Source organism: Thamnophis elegans, chromosome 3 (genome assembly GCF_009769535.1).
Source record: "Thamnophis elegans isolate rThaEle1 chromosome 3, rThaEle1.pri, whole genome shotgun sequence".
In the NCBI taxonomy this organism is placed as follows: domain Eukaryota; kingdom Metazoa; phylum Chordata; class Lepidosauria; order Squamata; family Colubridae; genus Thamnophis; species Thamnophis elegans.
Window position 1 is genome coordinate 88,349,338 of NC_045543.1, and position 6,429 is coordinate 88,355,766.

A 6,429-nucleotide genomic window follows, 5' to 3' on the forward strand; every position below is an offset into this window, starting at 1 on the left:
TTCATACATTTATGTATTTGATCTAGTGGTTAAGGCACCAGGCTAAAAACCAGGAAGAGTGTGAGTTCAAATCCCATTTTAGGCATGAAAGCCAACTTGCTAACTTTGGTCCAGATACTCTCTGTCAGCCTCACAAGGTGTTGTGGACAAAATAGGAGGAAGGATTCTTATAGCTATGTTTGCTGCCTTGAGTTATTTATAAAAATAATAAAGACGGGATTAAAAAACATAAATCTACATTTGTCTGCAACCAATAGACTGAAGTCTACTAGCCTTGTCTATAAACTGGTTCATTGTTCCATAAGCAGCAAGGGACATCACTGAGAGAGAGAAAAAACACATCTCATTCAAAAATGAATGCTTGCAGTTAGTAGTAGGGGTTGCACAAAGCTCTTCCTATCTGTTTTGCCAGCTCCAAGTGCTAAAATTAAACTTTCACAGTCTAGTAATTTCTGTGTTCCTATTTTAATACCCTTGTCTAGCAAGTTCGACCCCCTCCTCAGTGATATGAGAGGGGGGGCTTTTCAGCTTTATGCACAAAATTTGGTCTTAAATGTGCGCATTGGTCAGAACACGAGTTTCTTTAAATATTACAATTGTATTTTTGAACAGTTGTTAAATGAGGTAACTGCTAAATGAGTAGCAAAGATTGCTATTTTCATGTGTTAGTTTTTCCCCAAATAAAGTATGAACACATCACTGCCTATCCATTAGATGGTATGCTGTGAGGGATTATGATGGTGCAAAAATTTATTAAACGACAGGGATAAATCAGGCATGTTAATGTAATAAACTGTGAAAGGGGCTACAAATGGAACAAATATGATATTTAAGGTTGAATCAAAGGGCATAAGATATAAAAGGGATCCCTTGCTTTGAATGGCTTTAAGCTTACACCCCCCCCTTTCAGTGAAATAATAAATTATAGTCTAGTGGCCTTCAACATTTCCAAATGTAACAGTAATGTCTTATCCTAATTAGTCCCATAATGGTCTCCAGGTTTTGCCTTTTTTGCTTTCTCTCTTTTCTCTCTTTCAAAGGTTTGAGAAACATCTGTATGTTGCATGGAGATTTGGGAAATCTTTTTAGATATTGAGTAGGGGGCTACATGCACACTTTTGCATAAATTCATGTCAACTAGAATTTATAGTAATGAGGAAAAAAACAAGGAATCTGTACTTGTATGAAAAAAAATAAATGGTTTCTGATATATCTTTTTTATTAAAAAGAAAGTCTACACAAAAACTTAGTGGATCTCTTCCACAAGGCCACAAGATTATTTACACTATAGCACCACCCACTTGACAAAGCCTTTTAATCCTGAGCAACATTCACTCATTGTGGTATAAAAATATACATACTTCTTGCTGAGATGCAAAACCTCCACATGGGAAGTTACACAGCATCGTTAGATCACACCCACATAAGGGACAGGTATAAGGAAATCTTTTATATCCACTTTGAAGTCCATCAGAACCCATCATGGTACAATGTCTAAGGTGGTACTTAGAATCAGAGAGGCTGAAGCTCAGAGACAGCCACAGCCATGGAAGCTCACACGGAGATGGGATACAAGCCTAATGTATAAAAATCAGTGAATAAAGTACATTTAGAACAATAATGGCATCAGATGTCATTTCTTCCACACCTTAATGTCAGGATCACTGCAGAGTTTGATCCAAAATCCAACCACACCAAATGATCCCATTTTTAAAATAATAGCCAAATTAAACTTAACTTGAATGAATGCTAAGAAAAAATAACATACTGGTAGAATGCAGTTTAGCATGAGGATTAATAAAGTTCTTTCAGGCTATAAGGAGTGGGTAAAAACAGGCTGGGGGGGGAGCAAGAGCTCACTGGAGGATAGATGCATGTGAACAACAGGTGCAGCTCAGCTCTACTCCACATCCCCTCCTCTGTTTGAAATAGCAAATTCCAAAACATTCTATTCATGACCTGAAGAAACACAGGCTGAGAAGGCGCTCTTTACTTTATCCATCCCAGCTTCCTGAGGATATTATTACAACTCCAAATAATACCGACTCCCACTGGACAAAATGTGCCAAGGTCCCAGGTCAGGGAAGGTTCTCCTTTTTACTCTCTTTGTAAAGCAGCATTTTAAAAGAATAGCTCCGCATTCTTTTAAAAAAAATCTATCCACAGACTAGTCAAAATATATAATTATTACTACCATTAAGAACAACAATAAATCTAGCAAAGTCTGAAACTACCACCCTCAGCACAGCAGTGGGAACTGGGTTCTCCAGAAATTGCTGAACTGCACCTTTCAGCATCCTTCACATTGGTCATGCCAGCCACAGCTGCTGGGGCTTCAAGTTCAGAAAACATCTGGAGGACCAGATGTTCTCCACCCCTCTTTAGAAGCAGCATTTCACTCCTGAGCCCATAACAAATAACAGCATAAGAAATTTAAGGTAACAGTCTGATATAACTCAAATTTAAATGTAAAGCTAACATAACAGGATTTCACATTGATTGTTTTCTCCTGTATATGTCTCCCCCCCCCCCCTATTATTTCCATCTTTACAAAGAGCTCTTTCCTTTCAGCCTTCTCCTTATGAAAGTGTCACTGGGGAAGCAGAAAAGGTCTTTGAAATGGTCAGGAACAGTGTAAGGTTGAGCGGCCTCAGTAAATCATGACAGAGCAACAGTGGAAATCCACCTCTTCCATTGAACCTTAGACACAAAGGGGATTGCACGATTCAGACTATTAAAAAGACCGGGGGGGGGGGTGGAGATTATAGGAGGCAGGTGAACGTATGAACACAGATTGTTAAGAAAGAAAGCCAAAGGTCACGTCATCAGACATTTCTGGGCAAAAGCAAAGAGAGGGGGCGTCAACCATCCTATGGAAAAAGAGTGAAATAAACTGAATACAAAATGCAGACCCCAAAGCAATTAAAGTGCCCACCCCCTGAGTGGGAAACCCCCCCCCCCAACGCACGAATGCAACACCGCACTCTTGGATGTTTTTTTTTCCTTCCTCCAAACCTAATCCATTAAGCAGTGGAAACGTTTTGGTATTCGTTGTAAGGCGATCCGCTTGTGGAAGGTAAGGGATGTGTTTCAAATATCATGGGTCTGCGAACCACTCTCCATAGTAGAAAACTAGGGCGGCCAGCCACTGCAACTCCACATTTCCTTTATACTCGCCCCGCCACTGCCAAACAACCGCCACTCCCTGCAAACTAGATTGGGAGAGGTAGAAAAAAAACCAAACCCACTACCATTTTCCAAAGACCATTTTTTGCCGACCATGTAAAATTAGCCACCTTCTGCGTTCTGGGATCCGATTTGTCCCTCTTTTTCTAAGCCAAGGATCTGTTTATTCCACGCCTGGCGGGGGATACATTTCCAATGCAGACACCCCGCCTCTCCCCTAGCTACAACCGACCGCGCACCGATTACTCTCCACCAGCTCGCTTCAAATGCCTACGTCGCCCGGGTCTTTCTCAAAAATACCGTCTTTCTCTCTCTCTCTCTCTCTCCTCCCCCCCCCCCTCCTGCACGATCCCCGAGCTCCAGGGTTGTGCAAATACGAACCTGAGCAAAAGCCTCGCCGCTCTCACAAGATCCTCAAGCGGCTGAAGGGGCTTGTGTTGAGGACTCGGAAAGCCGGAGAGCTGCTCCCCGCCGCCTCTTTTCTCCTCCTCCCTTTCCCGCCCCCGCGCTCCGCTGCAGCAGGCTTGAAAGAAGGAGGCTGCGGTGAGCAGCACGCATGGGATACGTCGGAGAGGAGCTTACCTGCTACGCTGCCTTCCAACTTCTTCTTTAGTCGCGGCTTTTGTGAAGAACGCGCCCCACCGCCGCCCCCCGGTTGCAGGAACCGTTCAGCCGGGCCAGGCCGCCCGCACCGTCAATTGATGGGAAATAAAAGGGAGCCCGGCCGCACCGAGAAAGAGGAGGAGTTGGTGCAAGTGTGTTACAAGTTTGGGTTGCCCCGCAGATATGGCGGCGGTTCCAGAGAAGGAGGAGGAGGCCGAGCGAGCCAATGCAACAGCGGGCGGCCCACAGAAGCTTTTCTGCCCTCCAGCGATCCGCTTCGGGGAGGAAAGCCCAGGGAGAGGGGGTGGTGGTGGTAATGCCTTGAGTAGCGGTGGGGGGCGGAGATTTTAAAAGCAGGGACTGAGGCGAGGAGAATCACAGGGGGAATAAGACTGGGTTTATTTAGGCTGGGATTTTTCCCCTCCTTTCCCATTCCGTTCATTCAATTCTGATCAGGATCATAATAATAACAATAAACCAACAACCGATCTTCGAGATCATATGAGCGAAAGTCGGGGGGGGCTTGTACCGGGAAGACCTTAGGAGAGATCCACAGACACACGCATCCATCTATCTTTGGCTCCCCCCCCCCCCCAAAAAAAAAAGATTGCAACAGCCCTTTGCTTCTAAGACACCAAGGCTTTGATTCACGTGCTATTGTTACTGTCTCGCTGGTGGTTTTTCTGGGAACTGAGTGCAGACAGGCGAAGGTATTGCACAACGTAGGTGTGTTGCAAACAAGGATCAAGGATCACTCCGTTCCTTGTAGGGGCGGGGGAATATCATTTCCTATTTTCTTGCTATTACACAGAACTTAAAAGTTTGTTTTTAAAAAGGCGCCCTTATTTTTTTTAGGACCATTTGTGTGCTAAGGCAAACAATCATAATCGTCGGTTGTTTCTCCTATTATATATTTACACTTTGTCTGGGAGGTGCTCATTTTGAATCACCGTTTGCCCATAATGCGGCCATTTTCTCTCCCCCCCCCCTCCCCAAAGTTCAATGATTAAAGGCCTTCATTTCCCAGAATCCTGAGAAAATAAATACTAAGAAAGAAGCACTTGCTCCTTAAACTGCCAGCTTCTTCACAATTGGTTGTCTGTTAAGACTTTGCTGGCACAATCATTATTTCAGTAGTCCTGTTAGTTGCTAGTTACATACCTTTCCCACTGAGATGTGGCAGAATCTCGACTTATCCTTGGTAATAATATAAACCAGAATACAGGTACTCATCGACTTACAAACGTTTGAAAGGTACAGCAGCAATGAAAAAAGTGACTTAATGACTGTTTTTCACACTTCAGAACCATTGCAGCATTCTTGTGGACATGTGATCAAAATTCGGATGCTTGCTAACTGATTCATATTTATAAAGGTTGCAGTGTCCTGGGGTGAAATGATCATCTTTTGTGACCTGACAAGGTCAATGTGGGAACCAGATTCACTTAGCAACTGTGTTACTAACTTAACTGCAGGTAAAAAACTCACTTAAATGTCTCACTTAGCAATAGAAATGTTGGGCTCAATTGTGGTAGGTTGAGGACCACCTGTAATACACCTGTTGGTTCAGGAAGTCTGTTCCCTCTGAAATCTTCAAGACTTTGCTCTATAGCTGGTACAATGGAGAAAATAAAAAAGCAATCTTTGGTGATCTTCTCCTGACTAGCAATTTTTGTAAAAATTAACAGTTGCCATATTAATTGCAAAGCTTCCTAAAAAATGCGTGATGCAGTCAAATAAAGTTTATTTTGATAAAAACATATTTTTTACACAACAGGTAACAAACATCCAAATCTGATCTTCCAGAATACACTGTTGATTTACTAACACAATGTGATGCAACCTTATATTTGTTCAAATGTTTGCTAAGCAGACTTTTCCATGTCTTAATCACCTTTTTCTGGAAAATACTTTGAAAATATGAGAGTTTGCTTTTGAAACTTGTTGGAAGAAATGTCCTTCTGGGTTCAGTTCCAAGTGGGGAAAAATACACCGGAAACATGGAAACTGCTTGGAAAGATGTTTTAATTGTGAACAGGATCACATGGCTTGAGCTCCTGAACAGAAAAGGGAGATCATATGCTTCAAGATGTTAGGTGAAGAAGAACAAAAAGGGGCAAGATGCTAAAAAACCCTGGTTTTATGCCCTCTCTGGCCTTTGATCTTGATCTTGTATTCTGATTAGTTGTCAGACTCCCATGGGCCATGCAGGGGCAACTCTGTAGGCTGTGCTTTGAGTCCAAGTTTGGTTGCCTTGCTGGCTGATGTAATTTTCCCAGTGTCTTGTGGTGAGTTTCTGTGGAGGGTTAATCCTACCTTTGTTATGAAGAGTAGACTGGCTCAGTCCTTTTAATGACCCATTGGCAAAGGTGGAGGCTATTAACAGTGAGTCTGTTTCCTGTCTAAAACATGTTTCTCCATTTCTTATCCAGGAAAATATAATATTCTGCCTTTTTCATACTTCCTAGGATATTTCATTCTTCTAGGAGAGGGGTAGAGGCTAGCTTCATATAATCTGATGCAAAGTTCCACTGAATCTGGCACAGTAGTGCCATGTTAAGGTTGCGAAGAAAATGCAATTGCTACATCCTCACATCATTGCTGTGAATTGGTGAGCTAAATGGTAGAGGACATGTTTTA

At 42.7% G+C, this 6,429-nt stretch overlaps 1 protein-coding gene across 1 annotated transcript in view; it reads right to left on the bottom strand.

Moving 5' to 3' along the window:
* The window catches only part of SEMA4D (semaphorin 4D), a 102,814-nt gene extending 98,027 nt beyond the window's left edge, over positions 1 to 4,787 (bottom strand). Inside the window, 1 exon segment of the mRNA XM_032214107.1 lies at positions 3,769 to 4,787. The gene's annotated coding sequence lies outside the window, so the exon portion shown is untranslated.
* Between the last annotated feature and the right edge of the window lie 1,642 nt (positions 4,788 to 6,429).